Source organism: Polypterus senegalus, chromosome 8 (genome assembly GCF_016835505.1).
Source record: "Polypterus senegalus isolate Bchr_013 chromosome 8, ASM1683550v1, whole genome shotgun sequence".
In the NCBI taxonomy this organism is placed as follows: domain Eukaryota; kingdom Metazoa; phylum Chordata; class Cladistia; order Polypteriformes; family Polypteridae; genus Polypterus; species Polypterus senegalus.
Window position 1 is genome coordinate 158,632,094 of NC_053161.1, and position 12,261 is coordinate 158,644,354.

At 38.2% G+C, this 12,261-nt stretch overlaps 1 protein-coding gene across 6 annotated transcripts in view; it reads left to right on the forward strand.

The window, feature by feature from the left end:
* LOC120533201 (RAB3A interacting protein (rabin3)) overlaps window positions 1–12,261 on the forward strand; it is a 115,706-nt gene that overhangs the window by 70,325 nt on the left and 33,120 nt on the right. The window lies entirely within an intron of this gene.

The following is a 12,261-nucleotide window of genomic DNA, read 5'->3' on the forward strand; positions in this document are numbered from 1 at the left end:
TATGTAAATATTTTTTAAGCACAAAAATAGTTAATTATACCATAGAATGCACAGTGTAATAGTAAACTAAATGTAAAAACATTGAATAACACTGCGAAAACCTTGAACAGAGAAAACTAACGTTGCAAGAGTTCACGCTACAGCCTTACGAACCGCTAACTGTAAACACTTTTTGTTTAATGAGTTTTAAGGTCTTTAATTGTCCGCTTCGAGAGATTACAATTTAAGATCAATATAATGGCACTTCTCAGACACAAACAAGAGATTATATTTGAAAATAACCACATTCGTATTTTCCCTGATTTCTCACCCTTAACAGTTGCTAAACATGCAGCTTTTTACAATACAATACAATACATCCATCCATCCATTTTCTAACCCGCTGAATCCGAATATAGGGTCACAGGGGTCTGCTGGAGCCAATCCCAGCCAACACAGGGCACAAGGCAGGAACCAATCCTGGGCAGGGTGCCAACCCACCCAAGGACACACACAAACACACCAAGCACACACTAGGGCCAATTTAGAATCGCCAATCCACCTAACCTGCATGTCTTTGGATTGTGGGAGGAAACCGGAGTGCCCGGAGGAAACCCACGCAGACACGGGGAGAACACGCAAACTCCATGCAGGGAGGACCCGGGAAGCGAACCCAAGTCTCCTAACTGCGAGGCAGCAGCGTTACCACTGCGCCACCGTGCCGCCCATCAATACAATACAATACAGTTTATTTTTGTATAGCCCAAAATCACACAGGAAGTGCCGCAGTGGGCTTTAACAGGCCCTGCCTCTTGACAGCCCCGCAGCCTTGACTCTCTGAGAAGACAAGGAAAAACTCCCAAAAAAAACCTTGTAGAAAAAAATGGAAGAAACCTCGGGAAAGGCAGTTCAAAGAGAGACCCCTTGCCAGGTAGGTTGGGCGTGCAGTGGGTGTCAAAAGAAGGGGGTCAATACAATACAATACACAGAACAGAACAATCCTTAATACAGCATAATAATAAAAAAGTACGAGAAAATTTAACAGTAGATGATATGACTATAATTAGGTTTGGATATTTTTAGAGTCCTGGAGACCTCATCCATCAAGCTGCCTCCCCATTTGGCCATTCCACGGCTGAAACGTTGCTCGACTCCGATGAAAGGACCCCTTTTTTCCCATGATTCCTGTGATCTTCCATCAGGGATGACTTTACCATAGTCAGGCAAACAACTTGGCAGGTGGGCCGTGGCACCAATGCCACATTTGGGTACCGAGAAAGAAACAGAATAGGTGAGGGTTAGTATTCAAATATAATTATCATGTTACTTATGTTATAGTGCTAATGACTAACAACAGAGATGCAGTCTGTACAGTTAATCAGCAGCTCTAGTCAGGATATGCTAAACTGAAGTAGTGAGTCTTCAGCCGGGATTTAAAGGCTGAGACTGAAGGGGCATCTCTTATGGAAGCAGGAAGACCATTCCACAGTTTAGGGGCCCTGTAACTAAAAGCTCGACCTCCCACTGTTATTTTATTAATCCTTGGAATCCTAAGCAGACCGGCATCTTGAGATCTTAATGTGCTCAGGTTTGTAAGTCATGATAAGTTCAGACAAGTAAGCCGGACCTTGGCCATTTAATGCTTTATATGTTAAAAGGAGGATTTTGAAATCTGCCCTAAACTTAACTGGGAGCCAGTGTAAGATTTAAGAACTGGAGTTATGTGTTCATATTTTCTTGTTCTTGTAATAATTCTTGCAGCGCATTTTGGATTAACTGGAGGCTGTATAGAGAACAGTTTGAACAGCCAGTGAACACCGCATTGCAGTAGTCAATCCTACTAGAGATAAATGCATGAATTAATTTCTCACAATCCTGTTTATTTAGAAAGCGCCTTAATTTCCTAACATTTTTAAGATGGAAAAACATGTTTTGGACAACTTTGTAATATGCACTTTAAATGACATGCTAGAGTCAAAGATAACTCCTAGATTGCGGGCTGATTCAGTAAAATTAATTGGGATTCCAACTGAGTTAAATGACAACAAAATATTGCTGTGATCAGCGTCATTCCCTCCAACAATTAACATCTCTGTTTTATCTGTATTTAAAGACAAGTAGTTCTCATTCATCCATTCCTTTAATTCACTAACACAACTAATTAAAGACAACATCGGAGAAACTTCATTTGATTTAAATGAAAGGTATAACTGGGTGTCATCTGCATACAAGTGAAAATTAACATTATGTTTCCTAATGAGAGATCCCAGTGGAAGCATGTAAAGTGAAAACAGTAAAGGTCCCAGTACTGAGCCCTGGGACACCATATTGAACTTCTGTGTATAATGATGGAGTACTGTCAGCACATTTCTGTTCATATTGGAATCGATTTGATAAATAAGAACTAAACCAAGCGAGCACGGGCCTGTAAGCCCAACATCGCTTTCTAGCCTGTGCAGTAAAATAGAATGGTCAATGGTGTCAAATGCTGCACTTAAGTCCCACAACATAATTACAGTGGAGTTTCCTTCATCAGAGGATTTCAGAATGTCATTTACAACCCGTGTTAGTGCGTTTCTGTACTATGACCAGTGCGAAAGCCAGACTGGAATTTCTCAAATAAATTGTAATGCATAAGGTGTGACTGAAGCTGACTGGCGACTACTTTTTCTAGTATTTTAGAGAGAAATGGTAAATTTGAAATAGGCCTATAGTTATTTAGTATGTGTGGGTCTAGGTCTGACTTTTTAAGTAAAGGTTTAATGACTGACACTTTTAGTGCATCAGGTACGTGCCATGCAGTAATGAACTATTGATAATGGTTAGAATAGGCTGCAAGAACATCCATTGCACTTTTACTAGTTTTGTTGGCACTGGATCTAGGGAGCAAGTAGTGGGCTTCATTTTAGTAATTAAAGTTAAGACTTCCTGCTCAGTTACAGGATTAAAATTACTAAAGTGCTGAATGCAATGTGCGGCAGGGTCTGCTAAGCTAGTATTTGGTTTGTACTGTGATGCTGAGATCTGGGATCTTATATTTTTAATTTTCTCATCGAAGAAGTTCATAAAGTCTGTACTGCTAATATCTGTTGGTATTTTGCACTGTTGATCTGAATTCCCATTTGTTAATTTAGCCACTGCTCTAAAAAGTACCCTAGGATTTTTATTATTGCTATCTATTAATGTAGAATAGATTCTGAGCGAGCATTAAAGAGAGCTTTTTTATATTTATTAACACTCTCTGTCCATGCAATTTGAAAGACATGTAGCTTTGTTGTTCTCCATCTGCACTCCAGTTTTCGACACTAATTTAATAGCTTGAGTATTTTCATTAAACCAGGGAGAGTTTCTATGTGCTTTGATCACTTTTGTTTTAAGGGGAGCCACTGTGTCCAGAGCATCTCTCAACGTCACATTATAATGATTTGCATTTTGTTACAATGAATTATTCCAAGTCCTCCTCCTCGACCAGAATCTCTAGACTTATGAAGGAACGAGTATCCATCTGGTGACGCCTCTACTAGGGGAACAGTGTCACATTTACTAAGCCAGGTTTCAGTAAGAAGACACAGATCAGATTTTGTACTTAATATAATATCATTTACTAAAACAGCTTTCGTGCCAAGAGAGCGAATGTTCAATAAACAGCATTTAAAACTGCATGGTTCTTTCTGAACTGGTGATATATTTTTTGTTTTAATTTGAAGTAAATTTCTATTACAGATGCCCCTGGTGGAGGGTCTGGTTTTATCCCTTGGTCTAATTACACACCTTATTTTTTGGTTATCAATTAATTTAAGGTTTGTATCAAGACTAAATTTACTGGATGTCCCACAACAGGGATTATGGATAACAGCTTCAGGAAAATAACAGGTGGGATAAACAACAGCCTGTGATTTAAGATCTCTGCTTCCGCTCGCTGATCCGCTCTCAGCTTCCGCTCGCTCGCTCGCTTACAACATTAAACAGCGGTTACGGAAAGCCGATATCAGATATAGCCTTTTGTATCCTGCTAAACTGAAAGTGGAAATTCAAGACAAATATCATGTCTTCTCTTCCACGGATGAAGCAGAAAAGGAATTAAGCTGATCCCGATGCTTTTTTGAAATACGAAAGTGAGTCGCATCCTCTCATGGTATGGCAACAAGATATTACCTACTGTCTGATCTGTTTGCAATGATACGGGTACCATAATTATACATCCTTTTCTCTTCTTGGACACTTTTTGTTTATGTTTTAATTATAATTGTAGGCATATGTGTGGAAGAAATTAAAGCAGGTTGTTTTTTTTTTATAACTATTTTAAAGGAGGCTGTTTAACATCATACCCTTGGTTTATTGTTATTGTTATTATTGCATTACGGTTTACTATGCTTATCCAGGGCCACTTTTTAACACCACTCCCTGGGTTTACTGTCTTAATTTTTCAAGACTATTTTATGCTTATAGTCTGTTAATGATTATATTTTATGCTTATAGTAATTAGACTTTATTGGTAATAGATATCTCTACTTTTTAATCCCCAAATGCCGCTGCTAGGGGGCTTGTTTTGTTTTAGATGTGATCTGTCTCTTGGTATGTCAGAAGACCGGGGGCTTTGTGAAGTGGGGTCCAGCCTCCCGGGGGAGGCAAAATGGAGATGGGGGGGTCATAAGGGGAGAGAGAGAAAGAGAGCAAGCTATATCTAATCTATTTTAATCCTTATAATGATAACTACCAACGTAACAATAAGCAGTAACTCTTGGGAAAATTGGATATTAAGGTTAAAGCGCTCTCACTTCCAGTTAAGGAAAATGACATAAAAAATTCAGAATCAATGTTTCCATGATGGGACAGTTAACTTTGTGAGCTGGAATGTTAAAGGCCTGAATCACGAATTACAGAGAGAGAATGTATTCTCTCACCTAACAGGTTAAATAGTATTTTTACAGGAGACCCACTTACTAAGCAAGGATCAGTTCTGGCTGCAAAAAGACAGGACTGGCCAAATGTTCCATTCCAGCTTCACAAAGAAAACTAGAGGTGTGGGTATTCTCATACATAGAACAGTCTCATTTGTAGTATCAGACATTGTAGCTGATCCTGAAGGGAGATATGTGATTGTCATGGGCAACTTATTTAACTGTAAAGTGATTTTAATAAATGTTTATGCACCCAATGTCGATGATAGGTAATTCATGCAAAATGTATTTACACCCATTCCCAATGTGAAGACTCATAAAATTATAATTGCCAGGGACTTGAGTTGTATTTTAAATCCACTCTTGAACTGAACTCCTGTCACGGGGGGATGACATCTAACACTGCAAAGACAATTACACAGTTTTTAACTGACCACAATCTATCAGACCCCTGGAGATTTCTAAACCCAAACTCAAGAACACATTCCTTTTACTCACCAGTGCATCATTGCTACTCAAGAATTGATTATTTCTTTATAGATAATAATTTCTTGCGTACGATTAAATCTTGCAAGTACAACACTATTGTTATTTCCGACCATGCCGCTTTGATCTTGGAGCTAATATCATTAGGCCCCACACACTCATCTCTTAACCCACTTCTATTAGCAGATGAAAACTGTACAGAATTTATATCCAAACAAATCAGTTTCTTCCTAGAGACAAATACATCCACAGAGGTCTCTGCAGGAATACAGTAATTCCTCCTCGATCGCAGGAGTTGCGTTCCAGAACCCCCTGCGATAGGTGAAAATCTGCAAAGTAGAAACCATATGTTTGTATGGTTATTTTTATATATTTTAAGCCCTTATAAACTCTCCCCCACTGTTTATAAATATTCCCTGCACAGTTATACAGCATAATCCCTTTGTATTCTCTTAGATATTAGGTAAGATTCATTGAAATTATGTATGCAAACATACTGTTTATATACAGTAAAACCTAAATATTATTTTAAAGATATCGAGTGTCTCCAATATCACATATGTTACAGCTATTACAATAGACAGGCCACCATCAATAAATACGTACAATGCAAGAAAAATTGTATACAGTAAATGCGTGTACAGCGACACTAAACATATATACATGTACTAAGTACTGTAAGTAGAAAATTAATTATGGTTACTCGCCAACAATGACACAATGACTTGTCCGATAATGATGAGTTTAATTTTACTGCACAACAAAGGAGAGCGTTACAGCCCTTCTAAAGGAGCCTCTTCAGGCAACTGTGTAGCACCACCGTTATTCTTCTTCAATCCAAATCCCTAAAGCAGATTCCATCCAGACTACTGCCTTATTACATCCACTTACAACTCGTTTTGCACCCTGGTTAAAAGGACACTGCGGCCTTAGATCTTATATTCCTTTTCTACTTTTTAAATAAAAAGAATCATGGACTCATTGATGCTGTAATGGCAACCTACAGCGGTGTAGCTTTTCCCTTCCTTCAACAAATCCAAAACGTTTACCTTTTTGGCAATCGTTAACATCTTCTGTTGGCACTTGGGCACAGACCCTGAAGCAGTACCAGGAGCAGATCGTTTTGGAGCCTTAATGAAGGGCTTGACTACGCACAAAGATAAACACAAAAGAGCACAAAAGTTAACTCTTTACACAGTGAAACACGTTGATGCTGAATTAGCAAGACGAGACTTCCTGGTTAACTTAACTGCGTGCTCTGACTGGTTAGCTTCTCAGCCATCCGCCAATAGCGTCCCTTGTATGAAATCAACTGGGCAAACCAACTGAGGAAGCATGTACAGGAAGTAAAAAAGACCCATTGTCCGCAGAACCCGCAAAGCAGTGAAAAATCAGCGTTATATATTTAGTTATGCCTACATATAAAATCCGCGATAGAGTGAAGCTGTGAAAGTCGAAGCGTGATATAGCGAGGGATTACTGTACTCTGGGAAACTCTAAAGGCCTTCTTAAGAGGACAGATTTTCATATCTTTCCCACAGAAATAAATTAGAAACCAATAAGGTATCAGAGCTAACTAGTGAAATTACTAAAGTAGAATAGATGAAGAGCATGCCAGGTGTCCAAGTGAGGCTCTTCATAGGAAAAGGCAGGCTCTGCCTTCAGAACTCAACCTCTTAACAACCAAAGAAACTGAACAACTCATTTTTAAATTAAGACATTATTACTATGAACATAGAGAGAAATCTAATAAGCTCTTCGCTCAACAAATCCACAAGCAAGAAGTTTGCAATGCAATCCCAGCAATAACCAACACGAACAGAGATAAAATCATTGACCATAATAATATATTGCACACATTCAGAGACTACTATAAATCCTTATATTCTACTGTGTTTAAAGAAGACAACCCACAATCTAATGCATTTCTAGATACATTACAGATACCACAAATAGATACTTTTAGTGTAGAGGAACTGGATAAACCTTTGGTGCTATCAGAATTATTAGATGCTATAAAGTCACTACAAAATGGGAAAGCAGCAGGCCCTGATGGCTACCCTGTAGAATTTTATAAGAAATTCTCCACTCAGCTAGCTCCCCTCTTATTAGCAACATTTACAGAAGCTAGAGACAATCAAATTCTACATCAAACTTTTCGCCAAGCATTAATCACCGTCTTTCCTAAACAAAATAAGGACTCTTTACAAGGTGCAACATAGAGACAAATTTCACTTCTGAATAATGATGTTAAGATACTCTCCAACATCTTAGCTAGAAGGATTGACAAAGTACTGCCTTTGGTAATATCACAAGATCAAACTGGATTTATGAACACTTAACTTCCAATCTCCGATGCCTGTTTAATGTAATATATTCACCAGCAAAGTCAAACACCCCAGAGATGATGATATCGTTGGATGCAGAAAAAGCATTTGATATGATTGAATGGAACTACCTTTTTACTACATTAGAGAAATTTGGGTTTGGCCTGAATATTTGTGCATGGATCAAACTACTGTATACCAATCCAGAATCTTCAGTTTGTATTAACAATATTTGTTCAGACTACTTCAAACAAGAATGTAGTACCAGACAAGGATGCCCCTTTGTCACCACTGCTATTTGCAATCGCCATTGAACCACTGAAAGTAAAGGGGATTATCAGAGAAGGACTTGAACAGAAAATTTCTCTATATGCAGATGATATGGCACTGTATATATCAGACCCACAAAATTCTGTGCCTGCAGTCTTAACAGCACTTACAGAATTTCAAAAGATCTCTGGTCTCAGAATTAATTTGAATTAAAGTGTGCTCTTTCCAGTGAATTCTCAAGCATATAATATTAGATTGGACACCTTTCCTTTTATTATTGCAGATAAGTTTAAATACCTAGGGGTAAATATCACAAGTACATATAAAGCTCTTTATCAACAAAATTTTGCTGTTTGTATGGAAAAAATTAAGCAAGACTTGCATAGATTCATCTCACTCTAGCTGGAAGAATTAACGTTGTTAAGATGAATATCCTTCCTAAGTTTCTCTTTATTTCAGAACATTCCAATATACACCAATAAATCATTTTTTAAGCAATTAGATTCAACCATAACCTTATTTATTTGGAACTCGAAATATCCATGTATCCAAAGAGCAATCCTACAAAGTCCTGAGGCAGAAGGTGGCATGGCTCTACCTAACTTTCAGTTTTATTACCGGGTAGCAAACATACAAGCTATAAAAACCTAAACACAAATAGATGAACATACACAGGCTTGGTCAGCAATAGAGATAAAATCCTGCAGTACTTCTTTTTATTCCCTACTTTGTGCCACAATAAATGAAGTTATCGCCAATATACTAATAACCCAATTGTGCGTCACTCACTCAGAATATGGAACCAATGTAGGAAGCATTTTAAGATGGAGAATCTTTTATCTGTGGCACCTCTGCATGAGAACCACCTTTTTCAACCCTCGCAAACATATGCAGTTTTTAATATCTGGAAAACATTTGGGATTAAATTGCTTAGAGATCTTTATATAGACAACATATTTGCATCCTATGAACAATTACATTCCAAATTTAACTTTCCAGCAACACATTTCTTTCACTATCTCAAATTAGAAACTTTGTCAAACAGAACCTGCTCAATTTCCCTCATCTTGTACCTTCCTCTATGCTGGAAAAAATATTGCTCAGTTTGTAGGACAGCATTTCTGCAATATATAAAATTATTTTACAGTCCCTCCCTTTCAAAGATCCAAGAGGACAGTGGGGAAAAAAGATCTATCACTCAACATCTCAGAAAAGGAGTGGAATGTAGCAATTCAGAGAATTCACTCGAGCTCCGTATGCACAAAGCATACAATTATTCAATTCAAAATTATATATCAAACACATCTGTCTCACTTAAAACTGTCCAAAATGTTTCCAGGGCAAGATCCAACCTGCGAACGCTGCAATCATGTCCCAGCCACACTGGGTCACATGTTCTGGGCCTGCACCAAATGAACATCATTCTGGACAAAAAAGTTTGAATGTCTTTCAGACAAGCCTTGGTGCCATAATCACTCCTAACCCATTAACAGCTGTGTTTGGTGGGCTCACAGAGGGGCGTAAAGTGGAGAAGGACAAACAAACTGTGATCGCCTTCCCTACACTATTGGCATGCAGACTTATTTTACTAAACTGGAGGAATCCTAACTCTCCTCTTTTAAATCAGTGGGTAACTGATGTTTTATACTATTTGAAATTGGGAAAAATCATAATTCTCAGTTAGAGGATCTGTGCAGAACTTTTTCAAAACCTGGCAGGGTCTAATCAATAATATTTTAGAATAAGCTTTTAAAGCACTGAAGAAGTAATTCTCTTCGCATTTTATTTTTAATCCACCTATTAAACTCATCAGTTTATGTATTTTGACCAGCTTTAAGTTTTACTCCGTTGGCCATGCTCTGTTTCTCATTGGTGGAGGTTGGGTTGATTTCTTTTCAATCCTACTTTTTGCAAAAATTGATCTATCTGTTTGGAATGATTACAATAAAATCAATAAAATTAAACTAAAAAAAAAAAAATTACTGCTCTTCCTCACTGTGATTTTAGACAGGCAGACACAAAAGGAGAAATTCTCAGCTCATGAGCGCATAGGAATTGATGGAGAGGTAGTGGAGTTGACAGATGGGACACAATAACAAAAGGGTCAACAAAACACATAACATTTGCTTTCTTTCTTTGACCCGTTGTACAAATATACTTGAGCAGGCAGAGTAATTTTGCTAGTACACATATACACTGTTTGTATAGTACAGCTATATACAATCATATGAAAAAATAGGTAGATCCCATGAATGTTTTTGTTTTTCAGCATATGTGGACATTTCAAGATACTATTTTCCTTTAAACAGTACATTTAGGTATAAGTGACTTAATTGGGGGAATTTGTTTTTACAAAAATGTAATAAATTCCATACAGATGTGCCATATCGTTCTGTGGAAGAAGTAAGTAGAATTTTGGCTCTCTAAGCTGGTATTGCCCTATTAAGTAATTGTTTCCTATAACCGCCTAACCACTTCTGACATCAACTGCGAGAAAGGTATTGTTTCCCCAGCCCTCCATTCAGAATTCTTTCAGCAGTGCATTATTTTTAGGGCATCATACATGTACAGTCCATTTCAAATCCCCTCACAGCATCTTGATGGGATTCAGATCCAGTCTTTGACTCGGCCATTCCCGGACTCTCCATTTCTTTCTTTATAGTCATTCCTTAGTGGAATTACTGTTATGTTTAGAGTCATTTTCATATTATAAGGTACAATTTCAGTTGAGCTTCAATTTTCTGACTGATGGTCAAACATTATCCTCGGGCACCCTCAAGTAACAGTGATGTTCCTGGTGGATTCTATGATGTTAAGCTGCTCTGGTCCTGATGCAGCAAAGCAGGCCTAAACCATAACATTTTCACCACTGTGCTTTTCAGTTGGTATCACTTTCTTCTGGTCAAATGCCGCCTTCAGTTTCTACCAAACTTACAGTCAGGTCCAAAAGTATTTGGACAATGTTCGTAATTTTGACTCTGTATGCCACCACAATGGATGTAAAGTAAAGCAATCATTATGTGATTCAACTTTAATTTAAGGGGTTTACCAAAAAGATCATATGTGCTGTTTAAGAATGACAGCCATGTTTATACATGGTCCCCCTATTTTCAGGGACTCAAAAGAATTTGGTCAAACTAACATAATCCTAACTATAAGGAACATTTTCAATATTTGATTTCAAGTCCTTTACATTCAATGACTGCCTAAAGTCTGAACCCCTGGCCATCTCCAAGTGCTGAGTTTCTACCCTAATGATGCTGTGCTAGGCCTTTACTGCAGCTGTCTAATTGTATTGAGATCAATTGATTGACTTTGCCATTGAAGACGATTGATTGATTGTTTTATTCCAAATCCATTGTGGTGGTGTGCAGAGTCAAAAATATGAAAGTTGTGGCACTGTCCAATTGCTTATGGACGTGACTGGACCTAATGGTACTGTGGCCAAGTAACTATTTTACCTTGTCTGTCCTTTCGGACAGCAAAGGTTTACTCCTGATACAACTGTAAGGCAAAGTAGACGTCCTTTCTGCTAGGCTTTTAGTGGCACACAAATCCTGTTAAGACAGCGGATTTAACAGGGATGCAGAACTTCAGGTGCAAAACCTACATTTCTGAGTAAATTGCTGAATTGCAGCCTATACCAATATCAGCCCCTCTACTTCATCTGGTGATAAAGGTATAAATCAGAGTTGAACTGACACCTTTGTAGAGGCTCCTTCAGACAAAAGGCGTCAGAATTGGACATTCATCTTAGGACTATGACTGCTAAATGAACCTGCTTGTACATTATGGAATAAAATAGTGCTGCTATAAGCAAATACTGGTTCTGTAACTTGACATGACCTTGATGGAGTCAAATATTGATACACACCGCAAGAATTGTTCAGCTATGGTTTAAGGAACATGACAAAGAATCCAAGGTGGTGACTTGACCTCCATACAAGGAGGACCCAAAAATAATGAGAATTTTTTTCTGGAAACTGGAGGGGTGTTAGTTCCGATGTTTGCTTCTTGGTGCGTGTACTATACTGCCCTCTGCATTATTTGACCAAGTACCGTCTTTGAAGTGCTCAAGCGATTGCATGATGCAGTGGAGAGAAAACGACCCAAATTGTGACGATTAGGCGAGTGGCTTCTGTATCACGACGGCGCTCCTGCCTGCACAGCATTGAGCGTGCGACAGTTTCACATGAAAAAAACAGGGTGACCTTGGTTTCCCACACAAACCCCACTCACTGGACCTTGCACCCTGCGATTCTTTTCTTATTTCCAAGAATGAAGAAGGGCTTTAAGGG